The following is a 25,826-nucleotide window of genomic DNA, read 5'->3' on the forward strand; positions in this document are numbered from 1 at the left end:
ATGTTTCCAGAAAAAGGGGGTGGTCCACGGTGCTTAAGGCAGCTGAGAGGTGGAGGAGGATTAGGATGGAGTAGAGGCCATTAGATCTGGCAAGAAGGAGATCATTGGTGACTTTGGAGAGGGCAGTTTCAGTGGAGTGAAGGGGCTGGAAGCCAGACTGGAGGGGGTTAATGGGAGAATCGGAGAAGTGGAGACAACGGGTGTAGACAACTTGCTCAAGGCGTTTGGAGAGGAATGGTAGGAGGCAAATGGGGTTCTAACTTGAGGGAGCCTTGAGGTTAAGGGAGAGTTTTATAGGCTAGGGGATAAAATCTTTCTTTATAGACTTCTTTGAGAACGTGGTATACTAGATGCCCCATGGCCCACCTGGAGCTCAGTTGATTGCTCTGGTCATCCGTGCCCAGTCGGCTTGACCTGGCTTTGTGGCCTTTGAGATTCTCCTGCTAATCCTGTCCTCATCTCATGAAGTGAAGGGAGGAGTTGGGAAAAGTGAGTTGAATCAGCTCATCCGTCCCTGCAGCACCAAAGTTTTGGAGAGCAGGAAGGCGCGTTAGAGGTAGAGCGCCCTCCCCTTAGATTGTAAGCTCACTGTAGACTGGGAATGTGTCTGTTTATTGTTATATTTTACTCTCCCAAGTGCTCTGCACACAGTAAGCGCTCAGTAAATCCCACTGACTGACTGCCCCACCCCGACGTCTCCTAGTCAGATTCCCTTTCAGGGCTGTGTGTCCACTCCGGGCCTCTCTCCATCTCTAAGCTGACATGCCTGGCCTTACCAGGGCCCTGCTAACCCGATAAAAGGGGGGGAAGAGCTATCTTTTTGACCCTAACCACAACTGTCCGGAACACCTTGTGTCCTCATGCACTTTTCAGCAGCCTGCCCCACCCATGGTGGGAAAATCTGGACGTATTCCTTCCCGCACCCTGACTCGCTATAATGAATGCATTGCTATTTTCGGTTTCATTACTTTGCACGGCTGAAGATTCTCAGATACTCCAACTGATATTACATGCTAAATCTGGACTTTCTTTCCTATTTCCTGTGATTTATCTTTTTATTTTTACTTTGATTCAACAGTTCGAGTTATAGAATTTGAGGAGACTTGCGATAGCTTCAGTTAGAAGGAGGAATTGAGTTGATAGAGTTCAGTGAGTTGGTTCTCCATAGGGTAGATCATATTGGTGAACCTACTCTTTGTGCTATCATGGTGCTTTGATGATAAACCAACTTATCTGGGTAATAGCAATCGAAGTAGAACACAACCCAAATCTGTAATGGGAAAGCCTTGCTCAACCCAGACTCTCTCCCTTTCAGCCTGTACTGATTGCTGACCGAATTTGGGGTAAGATTAAGATTTAATGGTGCAGTGCATCTCTGCAGGAACACTGGTGATCATGGGGGAGAGGAAGAGATGCTTCAGGGAAGTTTAAAACCATCCTCTCCTGGGGCAAATCCTCATTCAAAGGTTTTGTTACATGGACCTTTCAAATAAAGCAGTCCATTATGAATGTTTTTAAGCTAACGCCATGGATTGTATGAACAGAAGCATTCTGGGTCCATAAATACAGAACAGCAGAACGATATGATAATTAAACCACTGAACGTGGGAATGGAGTCAAACGCGATTCCAGAGTCCGCTGGGGTGCAACTGGGATTGTTTAGTCACACCATGCAGCGCAACTTGTTGGGAAATACGAACCTTTTCAGAATATATATGCTTTTTAAATGACTCACAATTGGGAAAGAAAAAAAAAACATAGTTTAGAAACTTAAAATGTGTTGGACTGGCAGTGCATCACTACAAAGCCAGAGCATCCTCCTAAACTTCAACCTTTCTTTGCAAAACAACCAATAGAAACTGCCTCTTAATAATGTGCCTGTCTAGATTCATATATATGCACAAGGGCTTAGCAGTTCCCGAGAGAGGAACGAGAATACACCGTCAGCACCCATATGCTATTTCCTAACCCCTGTCAGCTGTTTTAATTACCTCGCGTGTTTCTCGAGAGGCAGGAGAAACAATAGCGATGAACATAAACTAACACTAGGATACAAAAAAACATACACCTTATTGAAAATAGGATGCCTAGGAGAGAAAGCAGTGTCACTGTCATTTAGTTATCGTGTCTCTTGAGGTTAATTGCAGTATACAAATGCATAAAGTGGTATAGTTCAGGTCTGAGCAATGGCGAGGACTCGCTAACCATTAATCACATCTACCCGAGTGGAGCTCAGTTGCACACTTGTCAATCCTCGGGTGAATCTTCTTGCTTCTTAACGACTTTCCTGGAGATCTGGGTCCGCACAGGAGATTCTGCAGTGACAGTCTTTGGTGGGTGCAGACCAGAGCTTAATTAGTACCGGGAGAGATGCCATCACGGTCTCTGAACACCAGTAAACTGGCACCTCTCTCGGTGACAGACACGTTGCTGTCTGGGAGGCTTGAAAGAGGGTGAGAGGGTGGGGGAAATGGAAGGGGGCGGTGGAGGGAGGGCGCTCTTTTGAGAAGCAGAAGCCCTCTTCTGGCAGCCTCCATTCCCAGCCGACTCCTGACTCACCGTGGACCTTGATCAGAGCGCCGTCCTTCCCTCTCGCCAAGAAGTGCCGTGGCTGCAGAACAGTTCCTGGGGTTGGTCTCCAGCACAAACTAAGTCCCGGTTCAGGCTGAGCCGTCGCCTCTAGCAAGACATATGGCCGATTGTCTGCGGCTTCAGAAATCTGGTGTAGAAGCAGAGCCCAGGCCAAGCCAAAACACAGAAAATAGCTGGCAACAATCCCTCTTCTGTCTCTGGGACCCTAATCGTGCAAGTTATTTCTCATCTCGGTTTCCAGATCTGGAAAGTGAAGGTAATGTATCAATTTATATTCCTGGGATATTGAGGGAACGTCTCAGATTGCTGTAAGGATGAAATGCCCGTTCTGGACTGTGGTGTGAATAGGGAGTAAAGAACATTCTATGCAGTGTGGCTACTCAATAATGTTGTTGACTAATGAACTTTTGAAGAGACAGAAAAAGAGAGGAAAGGGAGGAAAAGGAGAGGTTGAAGGACTGAAAATTCTCTTCCACTGATTATAGGCCTTCTCAACTCAGATTTTATACTGTCTTCAAGGCTTCCCTTGCCTATGTCTCTTTCCTTCTCACCCCCTCAGGACCGTGAATATTTTGGCAAAGAAAATGTTCAGAATCCTGTAGCGAAATAAATTCACTCAGTCTTCTGCAGAACAGTTTTGAAGGGCAGTTGGCTTGTAGCTCGGGCTCATGTAAACAAAACCCACAGAAACCTACCAAGGAAAATCACCATTGCCTCATGAAACATCAGAACACTTTATGGCAATAAAAGGACCAAGTCGCCCAATACGACGACTAACGCTTCTTGCCTGTGGGCTACCAAGACATGGAGTTAACACAGCAGCGTTGAGTTAAGCAAGGTTCTCCGATGAAGGACAGCTCACAAATGAACAGTTGGTACCCATCTTTCTGGAGAGGTCCATCCTCCTGAGAGAAGGATCACAGTATTATATCAGGCTTTCCAAACTTGTCTCCTTCCCCTACCCCTGCAAAAAATGAGCTCCTAATAATACTTTCTTCTTAAATGGAAATGCATCAATCACTGACTGTTTTCCCATTGCGAGTGATAACCATGAGGGGAGAGAAAAAAAAGTAGAAGGATTCAGACAGATTCATCATAGCAGTACTAATGTCTGACAAGCTGATTGTCATGGGAAATTTCATTGCACACGTAGGCCGTGATGTTGACACATGCAAAAAAGCATGGGATTTTCTCTCAGGAATTCCACTCCACTTTTCTGGAGACTTCTTCCAACTCAACAGGCTAAGAGTCTCATGGAAAGTCCATAAGCCAACCATATCAAAGCTCCCATATGCTTGTAACTGTATTCAACCATCCACATGGATTAAATCTCTCTCAGCAGTTTCCCCTTGGAATCCTGAAGAGCATCCCTCCATATCTGAAACAAATCCAACACCTCAAATTTACAAGTCCAAAACAGAACTCCTCATCTTGCTACCAAACCCGTCCTCCCGCTGTCTTTCCCATCACTGGAGACAACACTCACAATAACCTCGGCATCATCCTCTACTCATCTCTCTCGTTCGACCCACCTATTCGGTGTCACCAAATCTGATTGTTTCTACCACCACGACATCTCAAAAATCCTCTTTCCTCTCCATCCACAGTGCTTCCACACTGATCCAAACACTTATCATCTCCCATTTTGACTTGCTGCATCCTCTTCCTCGCTGACCTCCCTGCCTCCTGTCTCTCCCCACTCCAGTCCTTACTTCACTCTGCTGCCCAGATCATTTCTCTAAAAAGACATTTAACCTACTGCCTCCCCACTCCTCAAAAGCCTCCAGCAGTTGCCCCTCTACCTCTACGTCACTCAAGAACTCCTTACCATAGTCTTGAAGGCACTCAACTGGCTCACCTCCTCCTACCTTACCTTGCTGATTTCCTACTACAATGCAGCCCCACATTTTGCCACTATAATGCCAACCTATTTACTGTACTTCAGTCTCATATATCTCACCTCTGACCCCTTATATCTCACCTCTGACCCCTCCTTGCCCATGTCCTCTCTCTAGCCTGGAACCTCCTGTCCACTCATATACAACAGACCACCACTTTCCCCCCTCAAAGCCTTACTAAAATCACATCGCCTCCAAGAGACCTTCCCCGATTAACCCCTTGTCTTTCTAAGTCCCTTCTGTGTTGTCTATGTGTTTGGATCTGTGCCCTTTAAGTAGTTGATATTCATCCACCCTCAGCTCCTCAGCACTTACGTACATATCTGTAATTTATTTTAATATCCATCTCCCCCTAAAGACTGTAAGCTCCTTGTGGGCAGGGAATATGTTTACCGACTCTGTTGTATTGTACAGTGCCCTGCACTCTGTAAGCGCTCAATGAATCCTATTAATTGATCGATTGATTTCATGAATGGACATCCACTCCTCTTTTCCCCACCATTCTCCAAAACAACTGCCTCTAAAATACTAACCAAGAGAACTCACACCTTATCTTCCAACAGCTCCTCCCTGATATCTGAACACCTTTCCAACCCTGGAGCAGTTGCCTTTCTACTAAGAGATATCCTCCCTTTGAATTTTCCTTTTTTCATACATTCCTCAAAGATCCTTCTCTTGGGCCCGGATCCCAAACTACTGGGATAATATCTCCCCTTTTCACATCTCAGAAATAAACAACTCTACTAACTATGGAATAATGGGCACCTTTTACAATTACCTCCTCCATCAGCATATGTGCTTCTTGCTTGAGAACACTCCCCCACCTCCCCTCCCCTCTTCCGCCCCACAACTCATACATACATCCATGGACCACTTTCCAAACTAAAAACATTCTCTCGCACGTTTGGAAGTCTTTCCCCTTTGGGACACCCAAGCCCAGGACCCTGCTCCGAGAGCCACCATTAAAACATTCTCCTTTGTAAATTACATCTTTTCTGAAATTTCCACCCCAGCATGTTCCTCCTAACCCGAGAATCAAGACTCACCTTGCCTCAGAACTGTCTTGTAGCTTCCTTTTACTCATCTCCAAATCCTACATTGAATTCCAGTGACCTAGTAACAACTCAAATTGCTATGTGTTGGATGATTGGCTCCTAATTTAAGAAGGTTTCAGGAAACTGGCCATTTGTACTACAGCTAGAGACCATTGTTAAATCCAGAGGCATTTTGGGTGAGATAAATTCACTTTCTTTCTTCCTTACAATGAAAACGAACTCATTAACATCATAGGTCAGAAAACTGCTTTGAAAAGGTAAAAGTATTGTGAAATGAAAAGCAAAACTTTCTTGAGGTTTAAAAAGAATTGGTTGTATTTTGTTTCCTTTGGTCCTTTTTCCTGTGCTTTCTGAGTGTTATTAGAATGTGAAGTAGAAATATTGATATCCCACAGGAAAGGTAATATTCTTGGAGAAAATTCAAGCTGACCATAAGCAGAAAGTGCCCCAGGGTCATCAAACTATAAAGTAGATTCTGAAAAGGACCACACATTAAGAGATGGAATCTATCCCCTGCGGCAGGGGCACTTTAAGCAGCATTACGTGAGCAGAAACAACTGAGGCTCTGGAGGCTGGGGAAGCAGGACTGTAACTAGAGGAAGTGCGGAGGGGAGATTTCAGAGAAATCACAGAGGGCCCAAAGAGCGGAAAGGAATCGCTCCACCGTGGCCCTGCTGCTGTGGACTCCAGAGGCTTTGGCAGGCGGAAGAGGGATCCCACGATACGTTTTGGGCTTGAAATCGAACTAGTTCAGCTCTGCTAACCATCTTTACAGAGCTTATGAGTAAATACAACTAAAGATGCCCCGAACACCTTCGGATCCTTTCATTCCAAATCTTGTAACCTTTACTTCCCGTGGGCCTTGAGGGAGCAACCTCGCTACTTCCTCCCTCACCAGGAAGTTTTCTTTCTTGAGGGTAGCTTCTCAGTAAGCTGATTGTTTCTTGCTAGCTCGGTTAGCGTCTTTACCCCAGTTCAGTCCAGCTGTCTTATGGGTTCTATTTCCTTGAAGAATTACAGTGGATGGGACTTGAGCAGTAAGGAAAGAAAGAACTGTACCTCAGTTTCCTCAACTGGAAAATGGGGCACGGGCTGCGTCCAACCCGATTAGCTTGTATCTACCCCAGCCCTCAGTATAGTGCTTGGCACATAGTAAGTGCTTAACAAATACCATTACAGCACACCGCGCGCATGGATCAGGCAGAACACTCCTTGTGTGTGCGCAACGTAATGATGTCACATGGAAAAGGACAAGACGGCAAATTTTTCCTTGCCTCCGGCTGCTAAATGTCAGAAGCCAGCTCCGATTTTCAAGCAACGGTGATCTAATCAGAGTTGCCCCGGGTCTCCACCTAATCTGACCTGGTGTGGCAGGCTGAGCCCACCCGGAGCCCCGCTCTGGGGGAGTTGAGTCTCTGGTGGCAAGGGGGGGCCAACGTGACTAAAGATAGTAGCTGCGCCGTTCTCTATTTTCTCTGAAGATTATGGGAGAGTTGGAGGAGTGGAAAGAGCATGGGCCTGGGAGGCAGAGGAGCTGGATTCTAATCCCAGCTCTGCTATCTGCTGTGTGATGTTGGGCGAGTCGCTTGACTTCTCTGTGCCTCAAGTTCCTCATCTGTAAAATGGGGATTAAGACTGTGCTTGCCACGTGGGACATGGATTGTGCCCAACCCGATTAGCTTGTGTCTACCCCAGTGATAGTTCAGTGCCCATAAAAAAAAAAAAGGAAGGTGCTGGGTGTTAAAAGAGGAGAATGGAGTCCAAGTAGCATCAGGTGTCACTTCTAATTGACAAGATGAGAGCTATGGCACTGAAGATGGTGGTCACCATTTTATACATCCACATTGCTGAATAAATACTAAGGATAGGCAAAAACCTAGCCCAAAAAACAAATATAAAAATCTCTGCTCATTATCTTCTAATTCACTTTAAAAATTCCAACAGCACTTCAGAAGATTATGAACTTAAATTTTTATCAAGCATCTCCCCCAAAGCACCTGAAATGAGCGGCAAGGAGGCTCTACTCTGCTGTAGAAAGTTTCCAACTGCAATGTAATCAGCAGAAATCCTAATTATAAACAGTACTTACAAAAGCACTGTATTAGAGTAACAAGAACAATTATTTCCAGTGATAGAATGGGGTTCTTCTAATCATTCTGGCCTGGTCTCCCCACCAAGATTGAACAGTTAGAGAGCTTTTTACAAGTTATTGCTTCACTCTGCTTCATTTAGGGGCATGATTTGCATTATTACTTGACGATACCACACCGTTTGAAGGGTCTCCATTTATGCTGAATCTTTGCATTGCTTAATTATAAGATATGTCACTGCTTGAGTTGATATTGGCTGTTTTGATTGGAACTGCATTGTGTGGGGTGATTTGGTGACTGACTGCTTCTTGAGGGTAATCAGAAACTCCCAGCTATCGGGGCAGACTTGCTAAACGGCCCCTAAATCCCCCAGTCACCGTGTGAATTCTTTGATTCTTTTCATCCAAGCAGAAGTCATTTCGAATCAATAAACGGAGGGTCGGTTTGGATTCAAAATGCACATGTTGTTATCTTACGGCTCTTTAAAGTGTATTCCTTAGCCAGTCACTAGATGTGACCTGCCTTGCAATAATTCAAAAGTGAATTTTACTTTCAAATGATTGCCGGGAGGTTGTGTCTTTACAAGGATGACATTGTCGCAGGGGGAATATTTTGGTGTGGACCTTGTTTTCCAGACTGTCCCGGGGAAACCTGTCACTCAGCTCTCAGGCTAAGCAATTCGGTCACTTGGCAAGATAGTGACCGAGTTTCCACCCTTGTTAACATTTTCTTGGAAGCAGTAATCGTGTTGGAGAACTTTTCCTAGGACAGGAGAGTTATATGGGATGAGAATTTGGCTCGCTTAAGAGCTCGTGAAAAGCGAGAGTCTAAGTCAATCTCAGATTTGATTTCATGTATATTTCCCATTGCTCCTAGGGCTTATAGGGAACAGAGAAAAGAAACATGGTGTAGAAAAATGCCTATCTCTGCAACAACTAACTAACATTTTCTTGAATTACCCCCCACAGATCGAATAAGACAGGGTGACAAATTGGAGAGAAAGATTAGTAATTTCAGAGGACTTGTAAATATTTAACTGGAAGTGCATCATCTTTTCTTTTTAGAAAACTTTTAGCTATCAAAAACAATTAATGTCCTTAGCGGGCATAAATGTCTTGTCACATGTAGTGTGACTTTAAAATTTTCCATCTACCTTTGGCAAAAGTAGCGTCCTCAGCACTGATCATGATACCAAAACAGGAGGCATCCCAGGAGGGTCTGGCTGAGTAGGGTGGATGGTCTTGGAAGAAATAGAATTTTTTTCTCCAGAGGGATCGCTGTGATTGCCTTTTAAAGGTACCCCTGTGGACCTTTCATTTGATAGAATACCTTAGCTTTAGAGGGGACCATTCTTTGGAGGAATTCAAACTAGTTCACAGAGATTCCCGGATAGGAGGAGCATACTGGCAGAAGAACATGTATAGCATTGTGCTTCCAACAGATGAATCGCATGGCATTTGGAAAAACAAACCAGAAAAAAAGAAAGGAATCTCTGTGGATAATCCCCGGTGCTCGACAACGACAGTATTCCCTACATTGTTTTCCATCCAACCAAGGGATTGGAGAAGCAGCGTGGCTCAGTGGAAAGAGCACGGGCTTTAGAGTCAGGGCTCATGAGTTCGAATCCCAGCTCTGCCACTTGTCGGCTGTGTGACTGTGGGCAAGTCACTTAACTTCTCTGTGCCTCAGTTCCCTCATCTGTAAAATGGGGATTAAGACTGTGAGCCCCACGTGGGACGACCTGATTCCCCTATGTCTACCCCAGCGCTTAGAACAGTGCTCGGCGCATAGTAAGCGCTTAACAAATACCAACATTATTATATAAATGAATATTTTTGGGTTGCAGTTCATCTCAGAGCCCCTTGAGAATATTTGGGTTTGTGGAGACAAAAAGGCGAGGGACAAGGTTTGATTTCCTTTGTGTGCGCATTCTGGGAATAGGTATGACTGACAGCTAATGCTCTCCTCCCAACACATCTTTGCAGCCATCTGGACTCTTGGAATATTTTCTGTCAATTGAGCAATATGTGGTGATTGCGGGGCTACTGAGATGGGCAGAAGTGAGGTTGCTATAGCCAGGTGCCGAGCACTGGAGTGAAACAGTTTAGTTGGGAAAATGGTGCAGGTATATCCAGAGAGATCCTGTGGGTGTCTGCCTGGCCACATCCAGGTGGGTGATTCCTTTTTAGAAGGTTATGGATGCCCATTATGATATCTTCATCACCTTTTTGGTCATTGTTTTTTAATGGTGTTTGTTAAACATTTATTATGTGACAGGCACACTGTACTAAGCACTGGGTAGGTACGGGCCAGGCAGATTGGACACAGTCCATGTCCCACCTGGGGCTCACAGTCTTAATCTCCATTTCACAGATGAGGGAACTGAGGCCCAGAGAAGTGAAGTGACTTGCTCACACAGATGGGATTAGAACTCAGGTCCTTCCGGCTCCCAGGCCCGTGCTCTATCCGCTATGCCAAGCTGTTTCTAATTCTAATGCTGGTTCTAATTCCAGCTCTTTCACTGGCCCGCTACGTGACCACAGACGAGATACTTAACGTCTCTGTGCCTCAGATTCCTCATTTGTAAAATGGGAAGAAAAGTTCCTGCTCACCCTGTCTCGTAGACGGTGAGTACGACGTGGGGTAGGAACTCTTCCCGATCTAATTTTGACTAGACCACTAGGTTACCCATTTAGTTACCTGAAGAAATAATTTATTAAGAAGTACTTCAGTGGTCTTAAAGCTCTAAGATTTCTTCCAACATGGCTTGACTTCCAAAGATTCATTCATGGACTGGGAAAATTGGTCTTAACATATTGTACTGCAGTTAAAGGGCGTGAAAAAAACCATTTCCTTTCATCGCACATGCCAGGCGTCTACATATACAGATACACACATCCACCCCCGTCTCTCTCCTCCCCCCCGCCCCCCCCACCCCGCAAGTACCCTCTAGATTCACATGGTGAATCCCTGATTTTCCTTGCTGGATAATACTTGGCTGAGTAGGAAGTTACTTTAGCTAGCCCAAGTCCACATAATACATTGAGAGGAAATATATGTAAAAATTTGTAAATGTCAATTACTAGCTAAAGACTTCAAATCAATTATCATCTGAATGCGTCATAATTACAGAGCATGTTTTAGCCCCATATTAATTCAACACTGTTTACAGGTAATTTTAACATTTCCTAAGTAATTATGTGAACTTAAGATTTATCAGTATTACAGACACATTTCTTCGATGCTTTTAACATTTCATTCTGCCCTCCTTACTACATTCACATAAATTTTTGTCTAATTTCAACACACCTGCATTTTTGTGCCCATAATTCTGTGATTGCCAAAATACAGGTGCGCACAAAAAAAAAGGAGGTCATAATTTCACAAATTGGCCCGTGGACCATGTTATGTCGGCAGAGGTATTTTTGTAACATAATTTGTGGGATTAGATAAATCTCCATATTTTCCCACCGACTTTGCTTTATACATTATTCATCGTGACTTGTGTGTTATCAAGGCAGCCTACACTGGACTGTAGCCTACATTGGCAGCCTACATTTCACCACAATGGCAACTATTCCAATCTCTCCGCTGCTGACTTTGCAAAATCACTGCAGCCAGTTGGACTGATGCATGAAATGAAAAATCCTATCCCATGTCTGAAAGCAGAAAGATTTGCTAGCCCTGCACAGTAACTGCTGTACTGTGCTAATTCATGTAATATTCAGCTTGGATGCAGCCTGATCATTCCATTCATCACAACCAGAAGATAAATAAAAGGACTCCCATTTAATTATAAGGCATTTTGCTAGTAACGGGAAAAGGCTATTTTCCTCCGCTTGTCCTTGAAAGCCAGATTCTGCCAACCTTTCATTCCTCTCTGAAATAGGTTAAATAGCTAAAACACCTCAAACATTTTCTTCTGGTAAGAAAGAATTGACTACTGTTCCTTCTTTTCCTGGGATTTAATATCTCCGGCTCTCAGAGAGGCCATTTCTTGAATGGGTGAACATTCTGAAGAGCACGGACTTCTTCCCGAGCCCGCCCCAGAGAAACAACCCGTAGGAGCTCAGTGCTAGGCTCTGCAATCTGAGAACCACCACTCCTCTTATCAGTGTCATACCCGGAAAGTCAGCCGCCATGGTTGCTGATTAGGCCTGCCGGGAGTGTAGTTAGAAGCCGCACGGCTGATACTTTGTATCTGTAGGTGTCTCTCTTGAACCTCATCCGCCTGAACTGAAAAATGGCCTATTCGTTACGCATCGCCTCGAAGCCTGCAACCTCCTCTTCACGAACTTTACATAAAATCGGCCCCATCTGCCGTTTCAAAGCACGGCAGCATAGTGAAACAAGTTACTAATAATAATTATGGTATTGGTTAAGCGCTTATTATGTGCCGGGGCTGTACTAAGCGCTGGGGTGGACACAAGCAAATCAAGTTGGACCCAGTCCCTGTGCCACGTGGGACTCGGTCTCGATCCCCATTTTCCGGATGAGGTAAGTGGGGCCCGGAAAAGTGAAATGACTTGCCCAAGGTCACACAGTAGACAAGTGGCAGAGCCAGGATTAGAATCCACGATCCTCTGACTCCCAGGCCTGTGCCCTATCCACTACGCCACGCTGCTTCTTTAAAACCAGGTAAAAGGACGATATTTGCTGCAGACACGCCCCAAATAATGGTCGTATCGGCATGATTTTTCCAACCCCCCAAAGGGTATGTGTCATGCCAATGGTGAGCTCTGTGCAGGATCTGGTCACCAGAGGATTTTTTTTTCCACTTGATTAATCCTCTCAATTGTCTGTCTGTCTCCCCCAGTTAGACCGTAAGCCCGTCAATGGGCAGGGACTGTCTCTATCTGTTGCCGATTTGTACATTCCAAGCGCTTAGTACAGTGCTCTGCACATAGTAAGCGCTCAATAAATACTAATGAATGAATGAATGAAAAATGCACCCGGTCCATGGGTGAAGAAACTGGAAAGAGCCGCAGGAAGTTTCGCCCTGGCATCCAAAGATGTAGAGGTGGTGAACCTGAAATCAGAGGCTTCCCCAAGAGAGTCTGAGGAAAATGGGCCAGAGTAATGCAGAAATAAATGGTTCTGGAGAGGAGACTGTGTCAGAGAAAATAGTAGTGATAATAATAATAATAGTATTTACTATGGGTCAGGCACGGTGCTGAGCGCTGGGGTGGATGCAAGCAATGAGGTTGGACCCAGTCCCCGTCCCGTGTGGGGCTCCCAGTCTTAACCCCCATTTGACAGATGAGGTAACTGAGGCACTGAGAAGTTAAGTGGCTCGCCCAAGGTCACACAGCAGACAGGTGGCAGAGCGGGGATCCAAATCCAGGTCCTTCTGATTCCCAGGCCCGTGCTTTAGTCGAATCGGAGTTCTTTTCGTATTTGTTACCTGAGTCATTCAAATCGTTTCTATTTTCCTATTAAAAGCCCAATTAGAACTTCAGCCTCCTTATCTATGCTGGGAAAGGCTCCCGGAGGCCAGGAGGATGTGTTTGCCTGGAGGGAGATGGAGACTCCACCGAGCTCCCTTGGAAGAAGCCCCCTCCTTGCTGTTCAGTGGGATGCTTAGCTGAGAACCAAAGGGTGGTGGTAGGCTGAGCGGTGGAGGATTTGGGTTATCCTGGTTGGGGTCCCCCCATCCTCCCCCATTCCTGAAAGGGAAAAGTCACATAACTTTGATACCCTGCAGATATGAGCAGGAGTCTGAGCCTCCTACAGTGACGCCGGGGATAGGGCACGGGCCTGGGAGTCGGAAGGACATGGGTTCTGATCCTGCCTCCGCCACTTGTTTGCCGTGTGACCTCGGGCGAGTCCCTTCTCTGTGCCTCAGTTTCCTCATCTGTAAAATGGGGATTAAGACTGTGAGACCGGCGTGAACCCTATTGGTTTGTGTCACCCCCGGCGCTTAGCACGGTGCCTGGCACCTGGTAAGTGCTTAACAGACACCACAATTATCATCATTATCATTTTGATCGGGAGAAGGGCTGGGGAGACCCAGGTCCACCACATGTCTCTTCAAAACCAATCTAACCTAAAATCATTAGCACCGAAAGAATAATTCATTCCATAACTAGGATAATAACAGCTGCTTGGATCCGGGTAAAATCATTCAACTTGTTTTCATCCAGGACCTGTACCCCATGAGATCGCTCATAAATGATACGATAAATCGTTCTCTGCGACCTTAAAATAAATCTAATTAAAAGCAACTCAAGAGAAGAATGAAGAGATTTGGCTTTGCATAATAGAGTGATGTAAGTGGTTTTTGAAACATTTGCAAAAACAAGCCCTTTTAAATTAAAACTCGCTTCTGGTGCTAGTGGAAACACACATTTATTTATTAATTTAGTTTAACGGTCTTTGTTAAGTGCTTACTATGTGCCAGGCACTGTACTAAACTCTGGGGTAGATGCAAGCTTATCAGGTTGGACGCAGTCTCTGTCCCCCATGGGGCTCACAGTCTTAATCCCCATTTTACAGTTGAGGTAACTGAGGCCCAGAGAAGTTAAGTGATTTGCCCAAGGTAACAGAAAAGAGAAGCGATGGAGCCGGGATTAGAACCCAGGTCCTTCCGACTCCCAGGCCCGTGCTCTATCCACTAGATCACATTGCTTCTCTTTTTTTCTTTCGATTGATTTCCACCCCCTATGGCTGAGACTCTTCCTTTTTAATTTACATCGATTTCTGATTTTTCAACTCTTCTTCCAGGTGATTCCCATAATATTCAATGAGAGGGAGGCAGAGGTTTATTCGATACGTCTCCTTTCTAATTTGAACACTCTAATATTAGTCATCCCGGCCCGGTGGTGGTTCAGTGCATTATTCTTTTAAGTTCTCCATTACATCCACTCGACGTACACATCCATTCCAGGATGCAAATGCAAGCCGTCTAAAGAGTTAAGGCCAAACCGAACGATTCCCGATATTTGGTACCAGCTAGCCTTGGAACATCGTTGAAGATATTCAAGATTTCCTCTGTGCAACAAAACATTCTTCAGGGCTGGAAGATGAGAGCCTCTCCTGCCCATCCACCCCCACCTTCCTGGATTCTCAACTGGCTCGGCTCCAGGAGAGAGTTGTGTTTTTGCAGCCAACAGCTCTGCTGGAAAGGTGGCTCACGGAAGATGCTTGTAAGGATTGAGAAGGCAGAGGCTGCCGCTGAATTACAAGTGCCCTTTCTTCCCCAGCAACACACACCCCATCCTAGGGTTACCCCCGGGACAAGAATCGAGGGGAGCGTATTGGGGATAAGACGGCACCCGTCGTGTGTAAAAAGGGAACGGTCACAAACCTGCTTCAGGTAAGCCTGTACGATTTTATGCCCTCACAGAAGGGAGAATTGGCCTCATCATGTTAGGAAGAAGGAAATGATGATTTTTCAGGGCTTTAAGGGAAAGAATGCCTAATTAAACTGGATCCCTCCTCCTCCCTTTGCCAGTCAAAGGCTCATTTCCTCGTCTTACATTTCCCAGCTCACTGAAGCTGCTGTCCCCTCCATTCCACCTCCTCCCATTCCGTGGACGTACATGCTACCTGTAATGTCTCACATCAGTGCAGTGGAATATTCCTTCAGCAATACAAAAATCCTCCATCTCGTAGGAGTCCGGGACACCATATAAAACTGAAACGTGACCACTCGTTAGACATTAGGGGGCAAGTTTGGATAGGGGCACCCGATTACCTTTGACCCTGGATGTGTCTGTACTGGGCAAACCTAAGTGCAGGTTGAAAAAAAAAATCTGGATTCTTCCTGTCCCGAAAAATCTCACACATGCGTCAGCCCAGATCTCCTCCCGGGGCTCTTTGTCACAGTTCATCCGCATTGGCTCCAAAGCGTTAGTGTGCGCTAGTGGAGTGGGGGATTTTGGCCATAAGATTGTGTCCTTGATGTTCTTTCCGCTCGGCTAAATGCCTGGCTGTGTGTGCCGTCCTCTTCACCCTAGACTCTGGTGATGGTCCAGGCTGTAGCAGGGCAAGGGGACAAGGCTGAGGGCTCAAAAAGCCCCAGGTGTTCTCTCCATCGGTTGGCACTAGACATGGGCTGGGAGGAATGACTGCCGATATTCTGTGGCTACCAGAATCCTGTCTGCTCGGCCCAGTGCCTGCTCACACTGGAATAGCCCCCAGTGATAGATTCGTTCAGCTCAGATTGGGGGAAATTCTTTGTAAAAATATAACTGTTATATGCAGATATGTCACCTCAGTAGGGCTGGCTCTCTACATTTCTATTTATGTCGCTCACCTATGCCTTTTCTAGCCTCCACTGCTTCGATTTTTAGCACCTCATTTGACGCCCAAGTATACGCATAAGGATAGAAATTTGTGGCTTTGAGATTAGTTTCTTTGCATTTTATAGATGACCGTGCCGGCTGGTTTTCAAAGAATGCTGTCGGGTTTTCAAACGCCGAAACAAACCAAACTGACTACCTTTCAAGTGAATTTGAGCAAAATCCTCCTACCACCATTATTTGCGATGTTAAACCAAAATTAAGCCATCCAAATCTTGCAGCTTTCTCTCCTTTCCTCCCTCTCTCCCGCCCTCTTGCTTGCCCCCCCTTCCTCCCTCCCTCCCTCCCTCCCCCCCCCCCCCACATCCCTACAGGGAGAGTTCTGTAGGAAAGAGTTAAAGCAGTTCAGCCAAGCCAAGTTCTTCCTTCTCCTCCTTCTATTGCTGCAATGCTTTTCAAAACTCTCTCTGAAATTGCTGAATCATCTCTCTGAATGTGTCACGTGGCAGAACCACATGTAAACACTGCCATCATGGCACTCATTTCATCACATACACAAAATCGGTTTACAGCACAGATTCGGTTGGAGGGAAAGAAAAAAAAAATATGCACCTTTGCAGGAGTGGTGGATCTTTGTGTAGTCTCTTATCCTTTTAATCAGTCCACCCTTCTTACTTATTCAGACCCAAGTCTGCACACCAGTTCAGTTTACCTAAAGCACACTGCATTCGACTTCTCCCAAATGTTTTCTCGTCGGATCTGACCGGTACATTTTCCACTTGCGTGTTTTTGGCTTCTTACGGTCTAATCCGTCAGGCGGAGGTCCGTCTGTTCCCCGTTTCTGAATTACACAGAAATGGTTCAGTCACTTCAAAAACCGGGGGAAGTTCATCTGCCTTCCAATTTGTTTGAATTTTTAAGGGAAGACACTCCAGATGGAAGAAATAAATATTGTAAATATCCACAAATATGTTGCCGGGAAAGAACTGGCTGCCACTCAGGAAGCCCACACGTTATCTCTTGTAATGAGGTGGAGTACTTAATGAACCCCATTAGGGTTGTGTTCCTGCAGTACAAGGAAGAAATGCAAGTTTCACTTAAACGGGGTAAAACGAAGCCAGAGTTGGCAAAAGGAATAAGGAAAGGCATTTGACTGAAGTGTCTAGAAGGGTTTGATTCACCAGGGAAGCTTAAAGAATATGCTTTTAGAAAATGTGTTCCTTTCCTCTAACCAGATCAGTTCTATATGTTATCATTAGAATGTAATAATGACGGTATGATATTCTAATTGGGGGTTGATGGAAAATTCAGCTTTTCCACTCATTTGGTTTCTCTCCACCGCCAAATGCCCAATCAGAGTTGAAGTCGTAGAATCAGCGACTTGATACGGATGTCAGTTTGGGCTGAGCCGTCGCTGCGTGGAAGCTCTCACTTCCATAGACATACAATTCTCGATTCTGTTTTTTACTTTGTATCATGCATCTGTGGATAGCGTGCTGCCTAGGTGACAGCTTTCACATTACCATTCACACACATACGTATATATATATATATATATACGTATGTGTGTGAATGGTATACGCATATATAAATCACAGAATTAGAAGGGTGCTGAGAAGATAATCTAACCCCCTCCTTCCAGTGGGAAAACACTATGTTCAATTGATTGGCACCATTAGACTGTAACATGTCTTAAGATGTCATTGAGTTGTCAGTTGGCAAACGTGTCAAGGAGCTGCTGGGGTCCAGGAGTGCTGATGGTGTCAATTGTTTTCCTAAGGTCTGTGAATGCAAAGTCTAGTTCTTAGTGCCTATCCTTCCACTTCACCTGTATCTAAAACATCGCCAAGCCCACGTCCACTGAGCAGCATCGTAGTCAAAAGCACCCTTGTAATTCTGGAGGCCCACAGTTGATGATACTCCTCAGTAATTGGTCCAAAAAGACGTTGGCTAGGGTCTTGCCAGCAGTGAAGAGCAAATCGATGCCATGATCGTGATCCTAGTTTTCTGGCCCTTTCTTTAAAGCTGGTGACGACGTAATTTCTTTGAAAACCCATAGAAATTGCTCCTCGGCGGACGGCCTGTTGAGGCTGGCTCCTTCCCTTCCTTTCGGCACGGAGGGACCTAAAGGTCACCGTCACCTAAATCCAACATTTGAAAAGTTGTTGGTGGTGGTGGAAGTGGTGATGAGGTCAGCTGGGCCATAACCATCCACTTCTTATCTGCTGCCAGTCCCACCCAGTTCAAAGAAGTTCTAAGATGGTGATTTAGGATGACCTGGCGTAAATCCTACCCTGGTCATGTGGTGATGAAGAAATACCTTAGCCAAAATTTCCTCCGAACCCAGGTGCCATTCGCTAGTTCGTACCCCGCGAAGCAGCGTGGTCTAGCGGGTAGAGCACGGGCCTGGAAGTCAGAAGGACCTGGGTGCTAATCCCGGCGCCGCCAGTTGTCTTTTGTGTGACCTTGGGCAAGTCACTTCACTTCTCTAGGCCTCAGTTACTTCATCTGTAAAATGGGGATTGGGATGATGAGCCCTGTGTGGGACAGGGACTGTGTCCAACTTGATGAGCTTGTATCTACCCCGGTGCTTAGTACAGTGCCTGTCAGGTAGTAAGCGCTTAACAAATGCCATAAAAAAAAATAACCAAAGAATTACTACCTGGTCCAGTGAGGGCTCTGCAGGAGGGAGGCTCTCGATGAATACCGCTGATGATGATAATGATAAGACGCGGTGTTTCCTCTTTGGCATGGTCTGGTTATATCATCATTTAAAGAGCTGCTCTAAGCAGAACCCGACTCGAAATAACTCTCGGAGTTAATAACCGTTGTTTGCAATGCAGATGGACTCCTAAGTTAACTTGGATTTAATGGCTCTGAAATATTTTCTGTATGACAACTTTACTGTAGTGGAAGTAGGCAGTGGTGAAGGCCCCTCTAATCAAATAGGGTCTTTGCAAAGGAAAATCTGATCACAGACACTCATTTATTGCATTTAGGGATAATCCGCTTGGTGAGCACTGCAGATATAAGCAATAAAACCATTTCCTGACTGCACAAGGGCTGCAAAATTGCAAATCTGTGGTCCATTTTGGATTTATTTCTCCCACTGACTTAGGATCAAATAGAAAAATAGGAAATAAAGCATTACAGATACACTGACTGGGATCAAAATCTATGGAAAAGCTAATCGATACTCCTACAAACCCACAGGCATTCTGACTGCTCTGGGAAATAGCTGATGTTCTACTGAGGAGATGCATAAGCAAATCCCAGGAGTGCACTGGGTACTTTTAAGCAACTGCATTCACTGGGGCTGACAATCTCTTCTCCGCAGTTTACAGGTGAGGAAACTGAAGCCCAGACCTTGGGTGAGTCGAGGTTCCACAGCAGGCCCGTGGCAGAGCTCGGACTAGAATCCTGGTCTTTTGACTTTCAGTTCTGTGCTCTGGGTAACCTAGTGAAATAAGAGAAAGGGGACTATTTAGTTTCTGAAGGTGCCCAAAACGATCCCTATTCCCATCACCCCCTATAAAATCCCAAGGGTCATGCTAGTCTGACACAGCATCGGGGGAAAATTACTACACGGAGCTTCCAGAGCCAAGCTTCTTGGGGGATTGGCGATGCTCCGGGTAACATCATTAGAAGGAGTTGCACGAGCAAATCCCCGGGAATGCTCTGGAATAGAGCAAAACGTGCAACATACCCTGCAGGTGTGTGTTTTTTTGTTTGTTTCATGGTCCTTGTTAAGCGTTCACTCTGTGTCAAACACTGTTCCAAGTGCTGGGCTAGGTACGAGTCAATCAGGTTGGACACAGACCCTGTCCTGCGTGGAACTCACAGTCTTAAGCGGACTAAGCACGTGCCTGAACTGCTTATGGAGTAATCCGACCCTGCTCGTGGGGAGAATCTGGCTCATTAAACGAACATCGACGGAAAAGGCTCGGTGAGTTTGGGCCCGGACAGTTAGGTGTGGCCAGCTGTGCAGAGAACACACTTACCCCCACAGCCACATCACATTTTGTGGGTTCTCTCCTTTCTTCCCAATGCTCACGCATAAGGAAGTCCCCACAATCTGGGGTCCAGGGAGAGATCAGTTTTTAAAAAATTTTCTAGCTCAAGGTAGGGGAAGGAGTGATAGAGAAGCAGCATGGCTTAGCGGATAGAGTACGGGCCTTCAAGTCAGAAGGACCTGGGTTCTAATCCCGGCTCCGCCACATGTCTGCTGTGTGACCTTGGGCCAATCACTTAATTTCTCTGGGCCTCACTTACCTCATCTGTAAAATGGGAATTGAGAGAGGGAGCCCCATGTGGGACAGGGTCCGTCTCCAACCCGATACTGTGGGTCTACTCCAGAACTCAGAACAGTGCTTGGCACATAGTAAGCGCATAACAAATACTAATATTATTATTCTAACAGGAGGAGGTGGGGAGTTATTTTTTTCTCTTCTGTGCCTCGGCAACTCCCATTCACTTGTATGACAGGGAGAATCCAGCCTAGCTCCCTGTGGTCAGGCATCATGTCTACCAACACTGTGCTTCGCACACAATAAGCGCTTAGCCAATACCGTCATCATCGTTATTATTATTACTCTCCCGAGCGCTTAGAACAGTGCTCTGCACACAGAAAGCACTCAATACCTACCACTGATTGACAGCATTGCAGGTAATTGCTATTTTTTTATATTTCTAAAGGATCAAAAGCGACTAACATAGAAAACATCCTGACGCCCGTTAGTAGATTACTTTTCAGAGCTGGATCGGGAAAAGCACATCTCCTCCAAGAGGCCTTCCCCGATTAAGCTCTCATTTCTTCTCATCTCCCTCCCTTCTGCGTCACCCTCGCACTCAGATTAGCACCCTGTACTCACCCCGCCCTCGGCCCCGCAGCACTTATGTTCATACCCGAAATGCATCTATTTATATTACAGTCGGTCTCCCCTTCTAGACTCTGAACTCCTGGTGCTCAGGGAAGGCGCCAATCAACTCTGTTGTACTGTTGTACTCCCAAACGCTTAGTACAGTGCTCCGCTCTCAGTAAGTGCTCAATAAATGTGTGATTGATTTAGCGTTTACACCAAATGAAAATGACTGATGGTATCTTTGCCCTTCACACAAGTTTCACTGTAATACCCTCAACGTCATGTTTTAAGAGGACCGTGTTTTAAGCTTGGCTTAGTGGATAGAGAACGGGCCTGGAAGTCAGAAGGAGCTGGGTTCTAATCCTGGCTCTGCCATCTGTCTGCTGTGTGACCTTGGGCAACTCTCTTCACTTCTCTGGGCCTCAGTTACCTCAACTGTAAAATGAGGATGAAGAGTGTGAGCCCCATGTGGGACAGGGACCGTATCCAACCTGATTAAGTTGTATCTACCCCAGTGGTTAGAACAGTGCTGGCACATAGTAAGCACTTAACAAGAACCATAATTATTAGTAATTATTATTACTGAATTGGGAAGCAACCACTAACCAGGTTTGGAAGCCAAACAGTACAAATCTCTGAGGGCAAATGGAAGCACGTGGCTCTCTAGGATTCCAAATCAGGACTGTATTTTGTCCTCAGATCTGTTTAAAGGATTAGTTAGCATGTTGGAGGAATTATTCAGTATCTTCCTTGTTCTTGCAATTACATCGCATTTAATGGGTGAGCCGCAGGACCCGGCAGATATATTAATGTGTGCGGTTATTCTTCAAAAGTCATCCGTCTGCATGGAGGTGGTATGACCTAGTGGAAAGGTCCGGGAGTCAGAGGAACTGGGTTGTAATCCTGGCTCCATGGCTTGCTTGCTGCGTGACCTTGGGCAAGCCACTTAACTTCTCTGTGCCTCAGTTTCCTTAACCCTGTAATGGGGATTTGGGATTTGCTCTCCTTCCTACTTAAACTGCGAGCCCCCTGGGGGACTTGGACTGTGTCCAACCTAACTTGTATCTACCCCACTGTTTAGAACAGTGCTCGACACCCAGTACGCGCATAACAGATGCTATTCAAAAAGAAAAAAATAAACATGAGTTGTGACACCTGTACTGACCACGGACGTTTCATCCCACTTCTTAAGCAGTTCTTTCAACGATAACTAAGTACCTTGTCCAAGAACAACTGGCAAGAAGGAATCACAAAAAAAACCCCAAAAACCAAGACCTTGAAATGCAGTTAGTCCCTCAGCATTGAAGCAGTGCTTATCACACCCACCCCTTTCCTGGGTGGATGAGGATAATGGATGACAACAGGATGCCCAAACAGCTTCTGATTGACGGACGGGAGAGGACAGATTGAAAGCAAATAGGGCAGAGGAAACGTTTCAGAGATGTAATGGACCACAGCCTGAATCATCGTGGCATAGCTGTCGACAGCTACAAAAAAAAGCAGTATCTCACGGATCAGTCTGAAGTGTGACAGTGAGGGACGGGTGATTATTTTTGAGCGGAAACTTTGGGAAGAATGTGACTCCAAGAGGCAAAATTGAAAATAACTTCAGACCCTGCAGGTAGCAAATGCAACAGCCCAGCAGAGGGTGATTTTTACAAATATTCAGCCTCGTGCATAGATTACAGTCTCACCACCAGTAGCACCAATTTCAAATGCAGAACAACTCTATGTCCTCACTGCGCTATCAATCAAGCGATCGTATCTACTGAGCACTTACTCTGTGCAGAACACTGTGCAAAGTTCTTGGGAGAGGGCGATAGAAGACTAGAACGGAGTTGGACCACTCTATATTAAACCAAACCAAGATACCTTGGATGAAGAAGAGAGACCAGATGAAGAGCTCGACGTTGTTCAAGTCCCTGTTCCTCTTAAAACATGAAGTTGAGGGTATTATACTGAAACTTGTGTGAAGGGCAGAGATACCATCTGTCATTTTCATTTAGTGGAAATGCTAAAAAGTCCCCTCACAAAGGGAGGTCTTCAGTTTCATTTATCACAATATAAAACAGCTGTAGCAAATCCAACTCTTCATCATCTCCAGAATGCTGTAAGATGGTTTTTCTCTGGCCTTGAGCTGGGTGATGAAAACAGCTGTCACTAAAAGTGGGCAGGGCATCAGAGAGTTGGCTGATAATCAATTCTGACTTACAAAATGACTTTGGATCACTCTGGAGTTATATCTCGTGCTCTTTCAGACAGACAGGAACTCTTCAGGGCGAAAGAAATGGTTTGGGTCTAACATTGCACAAATTTTAAATATTCAGATCCAAATTAGCCTAAACTCAAACTGCATGTAATCTATGTAGAGATTGTTTCCATAGGAGATGATTTAGTATGCTCCAAGCTTCCTAGGGAAATGGAAGGACAATTTTTAGAAAGCAATGTTGCAGTTTATAACCAGAAAAACCAACAAGCACAAATGAAAGGGCAAGAATCTCAACCCCAAATACCTCACGGGAAAATGTGGGTCTTTCTGAAAATCTGCTGCTCGAAATGTCTTCTTTGCCTTATTGAAAAATGCTGAGTTTTCTCATTAACTCTTCCATATTAATCCATAAGACAAAACCTAAAGCTTCTCTGGTTTGCTGCATTAGCTGTCCTATACTACTGCACTGCAGAGCTATAAATGATGTGGTCTCCTAGCACAGAACTCCTTCCCCTCGATGTATTGAATTTAATTCCATTAACGGGGTTGTTGCATTTTTTTTTTTAAATGCATGGTTGTGATACATCGCTACCTTTATGGTTCTGGGTCATTTGTGTTGAACCTCTTTTTTTTTCCTCTTCAGCTTGTGAAGATTTCCCAATTAATTTTTTTATCTTCTTTTAGCATATGCAATATCATTTGTCTTTTTTTCCTTACTGAACACAAGCGTTAAAGCTGAAAATGGACAAAAGGTGAAAAAAGACTTCCTGCAGTTCAACTGTCCCGGTTAAAAACAGTGCCGTACGGAGGATTGCTTGCCCCCCCCAAATTGAGATCTGCATATTTCTCCTGCCCTTTAGTCCCAGAAAATCTCCTCTGATTCATTTTTAATGGAACTAAAGGCAACTACTTTGCTTCACCACATTCACCTTTTGCTCAGCTTTAACTTTGGCTTACTTCTTGGGCTTCAGTGCTTCAATTTCGGTCATTTTTCAACTGAATTACTGACAGGTACTCCATATAGGCTACTTTTTTATTCTCATCTACATAATCCTTTACTAATTCAAATACTGCAGGAATTAGATAAGCATCCATTATGAAATGGGTTAAAAATTGAAAAGTGATGAATTAAGGATGACAACCCATATTTTCGAGATCACGCTAATGCTTAATCAAAGGGAAAAAAGTACGAAAAGGTCTTGGTGGTCTGTGCTTTTGTTTTGCTTTTTCCAGCCATTATTAGAGATGAGTGTGTTTTTCACCCTATTTTTATTTTTTTAAACCACGACTGCAGTTTTCACTGCAGAGAATGCTGAAACTTTTTATCCCTCCAACCCAACTGCCCGGAGCCAAGCCCGTCCGGGTGCTCGGTTTCTTTAGAATATGGGATTGGAGATGAACTTGCTCTTGACACCGATGAGTGACATCACTTGCAAGACGTGTCTCTTTGGTTGTGATTTTATTCTCTTGTGGGTGGGATGGTGGGAGAAGGTAGCTGTAATGCTAAATCCGGGGTGGGGGGGAGAGGGGGAAGCTAGCTTCCTAAATCAAATGTCCGTTCTCATTTGGGGTTAACTCGGGGAATCATAGCGGTGACTAAGCATACTGTAGAGGGGACATTCTGAGCTTCATGGGAGAAAGATGGCAGTGGGGCTGGGGGAGGGGTTCCGGGGGAAGGGCTGAGCAGGTGCTTGAACATTGAACAGGCTCTCTGCCCAAACCTACTGTTAGATTTAAAGAGGCAGCATATATCATCGGCAAATTGAGGTCGTGTGACTGAATGACAGAATGTCCGTGTAGTCCAGGAAGGATAGAGCCATTAGAGGGAGGATGTTTGTGCACAGTGGGGACGGTGCAAGCTCCTTCGTTCATTCAATCCTATTTATTGAGCATTTATTGTGTGCAAAGCACTGTACTGAGCGCTTGGGAGAGCACAGTATAACAGCAAACGGGGAGCAGGGAACGTGCTTGCCATTACCCTATTTATTTTGTTAATGAGGTGTCCAGCCCCTTGATTCTATTTATCGTGATTATGTTGTTTTTGTCCATCTGTCTCCCCCGATTAGACCGTGAGCCCGTCATTGGGCAGGGATTGTCTCTGTCTCTTGCCGAATTGCATATTCCAAGCGCTTAGTACAGTGCTCTGCACAGAGTAAGCGCTTAATAAATACCATTGAATCAATGAACTCTGTTCTACCGTACTCTCCCAAGCACCTAGTACAGTGCCCTGCACATAGTAAGCGCTCGATAAATATCATTGAGTGATTGACTGATGCAAAGCTTTCACCCATTCGAGATCTGAATGTATTTTCGCCTCCTGTAGGGTTCATTTTCTTTTTCGAGTTCTTGTGGATTACTGTTATCTTTGAGTATACTTAAATAAAGAAAATAATAATATAGATAATTGTTTATGTTTGTCTGCATATTTGTAGCTATAGCATACAAATGTATATTTTTCTATATAACAATATTTAGAGAGAGAGAGATGCTCTCCCTCATGTTCATGGAAATGTGAGAGAAAGTTTTCATTTTTGAAGATTACCCTCCTGGCAGTGAAATCCTATCACTGCATGTGAGTGTGGCTGAATGTCTCACTGTGTTTCCATAATCCTGTCCCACTTTATTTATGTATAAAGATCTATTTTTGCTGTGCTAATGGTTTGCTCCATACAGAGCCTGTCTCTGTTTTCAACTCTACCTCCTGGTGACCCTATCTTGGAGAAAACTTTGTTTTAGGAGAACAGCTTCTGTCTTCAAATTCCCAGCTCCGCCACTCGTCTGCTGTGTGTCCTTGGGCAGGTCACTTCACTTCTCTGTTCCTCAGTCACCTCATCTGTGAAATAGGGATTCATAATAATAATGTTGGTATGTTATAAG

The sequence above is a fragment of the Ornithorhynchus anatinus genome, chromosome X3 (genome assembly GCF_004115215.2).
Source record: "Ornithorhynchus anatinus isolate Pmale09 chromosome X3, mOrnAna1.pri.v4, whole genome shotgun sequence".
Classification (NCBI taxonomy): Eukaryota; Metazoa; Chordata; class Mammalia; order Monotremata; family Ornithorhynchidae; genus Ornithorhynchus; species Ornithorhynchus anatinus.